Source organism: Moschus berezovskii, chromosome 6 (genome assembly GCF_049115385.1).
Source record: "Moschus berezovskii isolate FMDL1 chromosome 6, NW_MosBer_1.0, whole genome shotgun sequence".
NCBI lineage: Eukaryota > Metazoa > Chordata > Mammalia > Artiodactyla > Moschidae > Moschus > Moschus berezovskii.
In genome coordinates, this window is record NC_142465.1 from 105,237,236 (window position 1) to 105,249,494 (window position 12,259).

The 12,259-nt window shown below is 40.9% G+C and overlaps 1 pseudogene; it reads right to left on the reverse strand.

Annotated features, from left to right (window-relative positions):
- Positions 1-640: 640 nt before the first annotated feature.
- Positions 641-4,608, reverse strand: LOC148777713 (mitochondrial potassium channel pseudogene; annotated as a pseudogene).
- Between the last annotated feature and the right edge of the window lie 7,651 nt (positions 4,609-12,259).

Below are 12,259 nucleotides of genomic sequence, written 5' to 3' on the forward strand. Positions count from 1 at the left end.
TATAGTTTGTGAACTACTCAAATAATCAAACCCATCAGAATTGTGCATAATGTAACTACATAACTGATTTTGAACCAGGATCAGAATGGTACACACTTCTGAATAGTACTTATTGTTAATAACTTTATTCTGAGCACAATGTTTCAGCAGGTCTTTATAAAATTAATAAATTCTTTAATGGACTCATGTATTATTCATATACTTGATTCTGAACTCTATTAATGAGGTTTTTCTCTCAGTTAAATTAATTAGCATAGTGATTAATTTTTGAGTTGTACTCTGTCCCCCATGATGAAATACAGATTTCCTAATGTGTGAAAGCAGAGTATGTCAGGAGATTTCCCCCGTAGAAAACTCAGCCAGTGCAGTTCTATCATTTATCAATTCAGTTCAGTTCAGTTCAGTTCAGTCGCTCAGTCGTGTCCGACTCTCCGCGACCCCATGAATCACAGCATGCCAGGCCTCCCTGTCCATCACTGCTGCTGCTGCTGCTAAGTCACTTCAGTCGTGTCCGACTCTGTGTGACCCCATAGACGGAAGCCCACCAGGCTCCCCCGTCCCTGGGATTCTCCAGGCAAGAACACTGGAATGGGTTGCCATTTCCTTCTCCATCACTAGTATTGCCTAAAAAGCAACGGATGTCTGCCAGTGAGGTCAGCCTCAGGCTGAGTACACCCCCGGAAGTTCACTTCATTACTTCACTCTCTTACTAAATTCACATCCATAACCCCTCCCTCTGGAGGAGGGTCTAGGGAGCTAGCTGGCCCTGAACAGCATGTAAAGCACAGGTAGGATGGCCACAAATGTCGCACAGGTGACCAGCGTGCCATAAACGGTGTTCCTGTTGACCTGGGCTTCCAGCCTCTGCTCTGTGTCCGACAGCGCCACGATCACACTCCCCTGTCCCAGCAGGGAACCAGGCACAGTTCCGTCTGCAGACTCCACCAGGCCCGGCTGTGCTGTAGACTTTGCAAGCTGAACCACCCCAGCCGCTTGGCTCATGGTCTTTTCCAGGCCATCAAGCTTCTCTCGTAAACCCTCTAGACGTGAACGGACCTGCCTAGAATGGCTGAGCTGCTCTCTCAAGGCAGCTGAAAGGACATCTGTGTCTCTGTCTCGGGTCGGGGAAGAACCTGCCTGGGACAAAGAGCTCTGCCCGGTCCCAGCCTGCACCAGGCCCTTCAGGTCTGCCACGAGGTCACGGAGGTCCCTCTGCTGGAGCGAGTAGCTGGGCGCCTGTTCTCGGATGGCTTCCTGGAGGCTCACAGGCCCCTTCTGGGCCTCCAGAAGCAAAGCCTTCAACTCCTGGAGCCGCACGCGGTTCACATAGGTGGAGCCAGCCACACCGATCAAGGCCCCCAGGACTGACCCGATGAGCGACCAGTTCTTGGTCCTCTCTGCCCGGGCGCGCTCCTTCTCATGGCTTTCCCGCACGGCGGCAGAGAAGAGGGAGAATTTCTCTCGCTCTGAGTCTTCTGCGCGCAGGTACGTCATACGAAGCCGCTTCTCCCGCAGCATTCTGTGCTCCAGAGCGGCCAGCTCCAGGTACTGATCATCGTCTCTGGAGATGCGGTCCAGGCGGTCCCTCACCTCCTTCAGCTTGGCCTGCTGACCTTTCAAGTCCTCGCGAGCCTCCCGGACAAGCCCTCGAGCCACCATGAACACTTTCTCTGCCTCAGTGACGTTTCCCTGGGCCTCTCGAACCTCACTGAGTCCCACAAACTCTTCTTATCTGTCCCACCGAGTCTTGGCCGTGGAAGACGCCCTCTGCCGAATGCTGTGTCCCAGGGCTGTTCCCAGTGCGGTGAGGCGGTGGTACAGCCCCAGGGCCACCTTCTCGGGCCTCGTCTCTCTGGGCTGGCTGGGGCCATGGCTGCAGAGAGTCCTGGTCAGAAAGAGGTCCCTCCGCACCAGTACGGGAGACACACCCTCGACGTGCCGCATGGCCAAAACACGGCTGCGCCTGGTCATCCGGAGATCTGACCCGCTTTGCGCCGCAACCCCCAAGGAGTTCCCGCCACTCAATTGATCGCCGACCCTTTAGGGGTCATTTATCTGCTACAAACAAAGCTGCAAAGTACATTACTGCACAGGTGCTTATTCTGAGAAATTCTTTCCAGTAGAAAACTACAAGTTTATAGTATATGCACATTCTTCAACTTTATTAGATATTGACAAATTTTTCTTAAATTATAGCAATTTATATTTTCATTAGCCAATAATGATAATTCTGTAAAATTATTTGTCATTGACACCTCAAATACTGAGCTTCTTTGGTAACTCAACAGTAAAGACTGCCTGCCAATGCAGGAGAGGTAGAGTGGATCCCTGGGTTAGGAAGATCTCCTGGAGAAGGAAATGACAACCCACTTAAGCATTCTTGCCTGGGAAATCCCATGGACAGAGGATCCTGGTGGGCTACAGTCCATGGGGTCTCAAAAGTGTTGGACATGACTTAACAACTAAACAGCAACAACCTCAAAGATTGCCTCCTTATCTTTTTATTTCACTTATTTTTTTATGGAATGCTTATTAAATGTTTTCTGGCATCTCATTCTATCTTCAAGGTTTTTTAAATGTCTCACATCTTTTAAATCTCTTTATTATCCTCAGTTTTAAGTTACAGTACTTTAATTACCCCTTCAGTTTAATTAGCTATTTACTTGATCTATTATAGAGTTAATAGATTGTTCATTTCTAAAAGTTCCACTTAGTTATTTTTAAAATGTGAAGTCAAGGTGTCACAGCTAGAGTCTGGTCCAGGAATTAAGTCCTCGAATTCTCCTTGCAAAAAAAAAAAAGTTCTGCTTTTGTTTCCTTTATTTTGTAATATATTCTTTCAGGTCATTACTTATATAATATTGGGTTTTCTAATTTGAATCTTCCTATTTGTTGCTTCATTTGACTCTCTTAAACAATATATATATTTTTAATTTTCTATTGTGAAATCACCTCGAACGTGGATTTTTCCACATTGCAGAAGTGCCACTCCAGAGGAGTTTTTTATTTAATTGAAATAAAATTGGAATGCAGTACTACCTCTACATACAGACGAGTTCTGTTCTGAGAGCAAGTTCATAGGAACAATTTGTTCAGAAGTCCAGAAAGTTAGCATCAGTACCCAACAAACATAAGTGGCTGTATGGTGCTACACTGTAATGGGTGTAGAGTATTTTTCAAACAAATAATACACAAAAGGCAAACACAAAAATAAAGAAAATAATTTTAGTCTTATAGAACATTACCTTGAAAAGGTTGGTAGTACAGTACAACAGCTGGCATAGAGGGGCTGGCATCGAGTGAAAACAGACAAGAAGAGTTACTGACTGGAGAGCGGGGAGGAGGTGGGAGATGGTGGAGCTGGAGGATCATCAGCAATCGGAGATGGAGGGCAAATTGCAGCTTCACTAACACCTGACATCCATGCACAAGTTCTGGTTCCTTGCTGGATTCAATTCTCTCTTCCCTCTTAAAAAAACAGCTCAGTGGTGTCTGGGTAGTAATTCTTTTCTCATCATAGATGATATGGTAGCACTTTGTTTTGTTGTGAATGGCTGCTACAACCTTCATGTCCCATTCTACATTTGGGTCCATACTATTAAAAGCTAACAGTGCCTCCTCAAATAAAGAAAAACCTCTCGCCATTCTCTGTGTGATGAATCTCTTCATTTCTTAAGTTACTTCTTGTTGTCTCTCTTCAGCCTTACTCCGGGCCTCCAGTTCTGTCAGGTCTTCAGTGTGAGTTCACATCTTTGAAAGCTCACAACTTAAAAGTTCATATGCAGGGGAGTTACTGTAATGTAAAATTAGCTCTTTTAAGCCAAACAATTTAGTGGTATGAAGTATATTCACAATGTTATACAACCACTGTCTCTATTTCCAAAACGTTTTAATCACCTCAAGAAGAAACCTCATACCCATTAAGAAGTTGCTTCCCATTCTCCACCAGGACATCCAGCCCCTGTCAAGTCCCCATCTGTTCTGTGTCTACTGCTTTGCCTTTTCTGGATATTTCATACGCAAACAATCATGTGATGTGTGACCACATATGAGAAAAAGCAAATACCTGAGTAAGGACTAAAACAAATCTAAGTGGGATTAAAATGTGTTTAATGAATTTACTTTTATCAATAACCACATATTTTCTGTTAAAAAATTCTACAGATACAGAAACAGATACTTTAATAAAAGCATGAGCAGAGAAGCTGAATGGACATTTTTCTAGACAAGATATACAGATGGCCAACAGACACATGAAAAGACATTCATCACTAATCATCAGAGGAAAATTTCAAAAGCACCATGAAATACTGTCTCATAGCTGTTAGAATGGCCATTATCAAAAAGACAAGAGACAAGTGTTGGCAAGAATGTGTAGAAAGGGGAACCCTTGTGCACTGTTTGTAAAAATGTAAGCCACTGTGGAAAACAGTATGGAGTTTCCACAAAAGGATACAAAATAGAACAATCATATGACCAAGTAAGTTCCTTGATGTCTTGTAGCTCTTTCCATGACAGCATTACAGTTTAACTTTAATGCTGCATGTTTTTTTTTTCACTTTATGAAGTATCACTTTTAATTTAGTAGCACTTCTATTGATGTAGATTATGTTTTGTGTAGTTTGAAATTTTATACAATTAAATGCATAATGAGTATGAATAAATCTTACAAATAAGCATATAAATAGATAAATTTTAAAAAGCTAAGTTGTTTAATGTTATGTCTTTAGAAAGCTAAGCAAACTGTTCATTCTTTCCAATGTTTCCAATGAGCCTCTATCAAACACCTATGCTTTCAAATCATCCAGCCAAAGAAGCAAAGGAAATAGACAGAGAATGCATGTTGCATTCTTCCTGTCTCCTATCCCCTTTAGTAAAAGTTTTCTTGGTAGGGAAATAATTCCCCATAACAGTTAGCGTTCTCCAAACAAAACTGATAGAATGTGCATGAGATTTACTTAGAAGAATGGTTCATGTGATTATGGAGGTTGGTAAATTTAAAATCAGCAGGGAAGGTCAACAGACTGGAGACTCAGGGAAGGGTCAGAGTTGCATTTCAAGTCTGAAGACTGTCAAACTGAAGTAAGAGTTGATATTTCAGTTCAAGTTCAAAGACCATCTGCTGCCAGAATTTCCTCTTGCTTGGAAGTAGTCAGTCTTTGTTTTATTAAGGCCTTGAACTGATCGGATGAGACCTATCCACTTTACGGAGGGCAATCTTCTTTACTCAATCTCCACTGATTTAAATCTCATCTAAAAAAGTCCTTACCAAACTATCCAAAACAATGCTTGACCAAATACATTTGATTTAAATATATTTGACTGAGCCAAGTTGACACAAACTTAAGCATCACATTCTGCAATACTGATGGGTCTTCTCACTTCAACAGAGTAGAAAACATAAGTCAAATTCCCTGCCATGAATCATAGCGCTTTCTCCATATTGAGAAACAATGGAAGAAGAAAGAAGCCCCAGGGTGAGACCTCAAGTGACAGACAAGTGCAAGTACACACAGAATGGCTCAAGAAGACAGCTGGGTAAAGCCCAACACACATTGTCTCTTTTGCTTTGTGTGACAAAAGGGGTTCACTAAAAAATGATAAGTACAACAGACTTTCAGCTGACAATCAGGATTATATTCCTAGAAATCTGAAAAAATTGAAAGCACTGAATTTCAAGCAAAGTAGCACTGAATTTCAAGCACAGAAGAATTGATGCTTTCAAACTGTGCTGTTGGAGAAGACTCTTGAGAGTCCCTTGGGCTGTAAGGAGATCCAACCAGTCAATTCTAAAGGAAATCAATCCTGAATATTCATTGGAAGGACTGATGCCGAAGCTGAAGCTCCAATACTTTAGCCACCTGAAGGGAAGAGCCAACTCATTAGAAAAGACCTGTTGCTATCAAAGTTTGAAAGCAGGAGGAGAAGGGGATTACAGAGGAAGAGATGGTTGATGGCATCATCAACTCAATGGGCATGATTTTGAGCAAGCTCTGAGAGATGGTGAAGGACAGGGAAGCCTGACATGCTGCAGTCCATGGGGTCGCAAAGAGATGGACACAACTGAGGGACTGAACAATAGCAACAAATGAGAGAAAGATTGAAAACAGGAGCTAAACAGTGTCTTTACTTAGAAACATTATCAGAAACACCTTTATTTATCAGTGTGTAAGAATGGAAATAGACATTAGCAAGAGGTTCCCTTTTCTCCATACTCTCTCCAGAATTTATTGTTTGTAGACTTTTTGATGATGGCCATTCTGACCGGTGTGAGGTGATATCTCGTTGTAGTTTTGATTTGCATTTCTCTAATAATGAGTGATGTTGAGTAGCTTTTCATGTGTTTGTTAGCCATCTGTATGTCTTCTTCAGAGAAATGTCTGTTTAGGTCTTTTTCCCACTTTTTAATTGGGTTGTTTGTTTTTCTGGTATTGACCTGTATGAGCTGTTTGTATACTTTGGAAATGGAAGTTGATCCTTTGTCAGTTCTTTCATTTGCTATTATTTTCTCCTGTTCTGAGGCTTGTCTTTTCACCTTGTTTATAGTTTCCTGACAGACGAATGGATAAAGAAGAATATACACATAATGGAATATTACTCAGCCATAAAAAGGAATGCATTTGAGTCAGTTCTAATGAGGTGGATGAACCTAGAGCCTATTATACAGAGTGAAGTAAGTCAGAAAGAGAAAAACAAATACCGTATACTAATACATATGTATGGAATCTAGAAAGATGGTACTGATGAAATTGTTTGCAGGGCAGCAATGGAGACACAGACATGGAGAACAGACTATGGACACGGTGGTTGGGCGAGGAAAGAGAGCGTGGGACGTATGGGGAGAGTAACATGGAAGTGTACATTACCATATGTAAAATAGATAGACAATGGGAATTTACTGTATGACTCGGGGAATTCAAACCAAAGTTCTGTAACAACCTAGAGGGGTGGGATGGGAAGGGAGGTGGGAGGGAGGCTCAAGAGGGAGGGGACATATGTATACCTATGGTTGATTCATGTTGATATTTGGCAGAAACCAACACAATTCTGTAAAGCAATTATCTTTCAATTAAAAAAGAACATATTTTTAAAAAGAAATTAGCAATTTACTCTGTATCTTACTTGTGCATGTGAAAATCAGTTAGAGAGCTTTGCTTCCTCATCTGGGCATGTGCATTTGGTTTTTAACAAACCCACTTCCTCCCAGTAGTGCCTAGCACTACTGGCCCCACTGTCATTCAGATAGGCACATTTGCCCCTCCTTTGATTGGAAAACTGCAATGAAAGAAGCAGAATCAATCAGTTGGCCACTGGATACTTTCTCAAGAGTGGAGAGAATAGAGATGGGAAAATAAGCAAACATTAATTCAACCTTTAAATATAAGATACACTTCACACGGGACTTCACTGGTGGTCCAATGGTTAAGAGTTCACCTGGCAATGCAGGAGATGCAGGTTCAATCCCTACTAGGGAATGAAGATCCCACATGCCTCAGGCCAACTATGCTCACACTCTGCATCTGTGCAACTCAACTAGAGAGCTTGTGTGCTGCAAACCACAGAGGCCATGTGCTCTGGAGCCCACACACCACAACCAATAAGAAGTCTGCGGCCACAGTGAAAATCCCACATGCTGCAATTAAGATCCAATACAGCCAAAAATAAATAAAAATAAAAATTTTTAAGTTTATGAAACAAGATACAGAAATCATCTCTTTAATATTAGTGACTATCCTGTAAGATATGTATTATTATCTTTTTTATAACCAAAAAGAAATTTAATTCCCCAAAGTGTCATAAAAAGTAAAACTAAGATTCATACCTAACTCAATGAAACTATAGAGCCAAGGCTATATCTATCTTCTTTACTCTGGGAAAGAGAAGAGTGAAGAAATCTTGCCATGTTGCAGGAAATTTTTTGTGTTTCTATGCTTGGATTTTCTTTTGGCTTATACATTTACCACTGACTAGTTGATGGGCTTTAAGAAGCTGGAGATAGAATAAAACAACCATAGGGACAGTGAATCAAATCTGTCTTACATCGGTAACCATAGTGTTTTTTCAACTACATCCAAAGCGCTCATGAAAATTGTCTTCAGGCACTTGTTTTCTGTCCAGTTTCAGCAGTATTCTATTTCCTTAAATAACTGAAGACTTCAGCAGCTTTTTCTAAGCTTTTTCCTTTAAAAACTGATGATCTCAATAGCTTCTTCTTTTCTATGTTTCATTATAGTTTTCTTACTTCCCTATATTTCTAGTCCTGAAAATTCAGTATTTTCAGCAGAATTTCAACAGCCTGACACGAACATTTGGGTCAGCATTTAGACTCTAAGTTTCTGCTTTTGCTGGTTAAAATAGTGATAGTCTGATATGGTTTGCTAATTATTGAGACATGCTAGTTCTTAAGAAATATAACACTTTTCATTTCTATAGTAATGATCCATTTTCAACATCTGACTAGTTAACAATGTGTATTTGATTCTTCCAACACTTGAAGAATTAGACAGACTAAATATTACTATCTCAGTATTGTAAAGGAAGAAATAAAGATCAATTTTAAGTACTCATCAAGCATCAGGCTCCCCAGGTGGTGCTAGTGGTAAAGAACCTGTCTGCGAGCAGGCAGAAAAAAGATACAGTTCAATCCCTGGGTCAGGAAGAGCCCCTGGAGAAGGGTATACCAACCCATTCCACTACTCCTGCCACGAGAATCCTGTGGACAAAGAAATCTGGTGGGCTACAGTCCATAGGGTCACAGAGAGCTGTACATAAATGAAGCAACTTAGCATGCACACACACAAGCATCCACCATGTGTTAGGCAGTGCAGATACCATGGTCTATCAGTTCAGTTCAGTCGCTCAGTCGTGTTCGACTCTTTGCGACCCCATGAATCACAGCACGCCAGGCCTCCCTGTCCATCACCAACTCCCGGACTTCACTCAAACTCATGTCCATCGAGCCGGTGATGCCCTCCAGCCATCTTATTCTCTATTGTCCCCATCTCCTCCTGCCCCCAATCCCTCCCAGCATCAGAGTCTTTTCCAGTGAGTCAACTCGTCGCATGAGGTGGCCAAAGTATTGGAGTTTCAGCTTTAGCATCAGTCCTTCTATACGTTCTAATTATTAAAACTTGCTATCTGTCCAAGGTCAAAGAGCTAATGATGAGATCTAGTTTTCAAAACCTACCAATGTCCAGTCCAGGGCCCTTCAGTTCAGTTCAGTCGCTCATTTGTTTCAGATTCTTTGTGACCCCATGGACTGCAGCACGCCAGGCCTCTCTGTCCATTACCAACTCCCGGAGTTTACTCAAACTCATGTCCATTCATTTGGTGCTGCCATCCAACCATCTCATCCTGTCATCCCCTTCTCCTCCTGCCTTCAATCCTGCCCAGAATCAGGGTTTTTTCAAATGAGTCAGTTCTTCAATCAGGTGGACAAAATGTTAGGGTTTCAACTTCAACATCAGTCCTTCCAATGAATATTCAGGACTGATTTTCTTTAGGATGGACTGGCTTGACCTCCTTGCTGTCCAAGGGACTCCCAAGAGTCTTCTCCAACACCACAGTTCAAAAGCATCAATTCTTCGGCAATCAGCTTTCTTCACAGTCCAACTCTCACATCTATACATGACTACTGGGAAAACCATAGACTTGACTAGATGGAACTTTGTTGGCAAAGTAATGTCTCTGCTTTTTAATATGCTATCTAGGTTGGTCATAACTTTCCTTCCAAGGAGAAAGCATCTTTTAATTTCACGGCTGAAGTCACCATCTGCTGTGATTTTGGAGCCCAAGAAAATAAAGTCAGCCACTGTTTCCACTGTTTCCCCATCTATTTGCCATGAAATGATGGGACCAGATGCCATGATCTTTGTTTTCTGAATGTTTAGCTTTAAGCCAACTTTTTCACTCTCCTCTTTCACTTTCATCAAGAGGCTCTTTAGTTCTTCTTCACTTTCTGGCATAAGGGTGGTGTCATCTGCATATCTGAGGTTATTGATATTTCTCCCAGCAATCTTGATTTAGCTTGTACTTCATCCAGCCCAGCATTTCTCATGCTGTACTCTGCATATAAGTTAAATAAGCAGGGTGACAATATACAGCCTTGACGCACTCCTTTTCCCATTTGGACCCAGTCTGTTGTTCCATGTTCAGTTCTAACTGTTGCTTCCTGACCTGCATACAGGTTTCTCAAGAAGCAGGTCAGGTGGTCTGGTATTCCCATCTCTTTCAGAATTTTCCACAGTTTATTGTGATCCACACAGTCAAAGGCTTTGGCATAGTCAATAAAGCAGAAATAAATGTTTTTCTGGAACTCTCTTGCTTTTTCGATGACCCAGCAGATGTTGGCAATTTGATCTCTGGTTCCTCTGCCTTTTCTAAAACCAGCTTAAACATCTGGAATTCCACAATTCACGCATTGCTGAACCTTGCCTTGGAGAATTTTGAGCATTACTTTCCTAGCGTGTGAGACGAGTGTAATTGTGCGGTAGTTTGAGCATTCTTTGGCATTGTCTTTCTTTGGGATTGGAATGAAAATGGACCTTTTCAGTCCTGTGGCCACTGCTGAGGTTTCCAAATTTGCTGGCATATTGAGTGCAGCACCATCTTTTAGGATTTGAAATTGCTCACATCAGCTAGCTTTGTTTGCTATTCCCGAAACATTATCCAGGTAACTTACTATCAGCCAATCAGAGAACTGTGTAAGAGCTGATCATGCACCCTGCAACCTCTTTCTGTGTCTTCTCTGAAAGTGTCTTCTCTGTGTCTTCTCTGAAAGGGGTCAGGAAGTTCAAGTTTGAACATTAGCTTCTCATTCTCCTTGCTCGATGTTTTGTAGTCTACACTACTTTCCTTCACCACAAGCCGATGTCAGTAGATTGGATTTGCTGTGCATCAGATGAGTAGACCCAAGTTCAGTTCAGTAACACAAGGCGTTTACAATAGTCTAACAGTCTTGTGAAATATTAAAAGTACCATCTGATCCGCTCTTATTCACACTGCATGCATATTGTTAAAGTAAAATAAAATCTTTAACTCTGTCTCTGACAGACTAGAGAATTCTACAGATAACAAAGGACAAACATATTGGCCAAATCCAAACACATTTTTCCTTTTTGTACTTGTTTTTGAAAAATTCAAGTTTTGCTAGAGAAAGTAATGAGTAATCACTCTGCTCAAGATTTCTGTCCAGAGGTGACTCTGAGCAAATATTATATTGAGAAATCTTTGATAGCTGACCATGAGGATGACCATGATGAGTTAAATATTACTTCTATTTTTTAATATGTAACCTTATAATATTTCCACTAAAAATGATAATGGTGGTGGTGATATTGCTTATGTTAATAAAAATAGCATAAAATAGCTTTTGGAGGCTTTATTTTTATTAGACACCATCTAATCACTTCAAACACATGAACTATATAATCATTTAATTAAATTAATACACTAAATTTACAAATGTATTCCATTACCTTTTTATGCTAAAGCTAAGGATAAACTCTGTGCCCCTTTGTCCACTAGTGGCTTTTTATACCCCAGACACTAAAAAATAGATTTTTTTTCAATTCTAAAATTGCAAAATCTCCTACTGACACCAAAGGACAGAGTCACAGATTTCAAAATTTATGGTGTAACTGAACAAGAGCAAAAGTCACAGATATTATTAGGAAGTTGTTTTGCATGACACATCCAGCTGAGGTTGTACCATATGTCCTACTCAACATAAGAAATTTGAAACACAAATAAGCAACAGTATAGTCTACACAGGATTAGAAAATTAGCTCCTTGGAAATCAGCCATAATGGTTTTACAGACTATGCAAAAGAAAGCCAAAGGAAAAATATGACAACAATTGCCTTTTAAATGTATTATTAGATGTCAGGCATTGTCAGACTTCCCAGGTGCCTCAGCAGTAAACACTCCACTGCAATGCAGGAGATGTGGGTCTGGCCCCTGGGTCAGAAAGATCTCCTGGAGAAGGAAATGGTAACCCACTCCAGTAATCTTCCGTGAGAAAACCCATAGAGAGAGGAGTCTGGTGAGCTATAGTTCATGGAGTCACAAAAGAGTCAGACACAATACAACAGCAACATTAGCTATATACTTTATTTATAATAGCTTATTTATCCTCAAAACAACCCTATGAAGTTTATTTATCATGCTCATTTCACAAAGAAATTAGGAATAAGAGTTTAATTGATTTTCTCAAAATTCCACAGTTCACACTTGCAGATTTGGGATAGGAAACCAGATA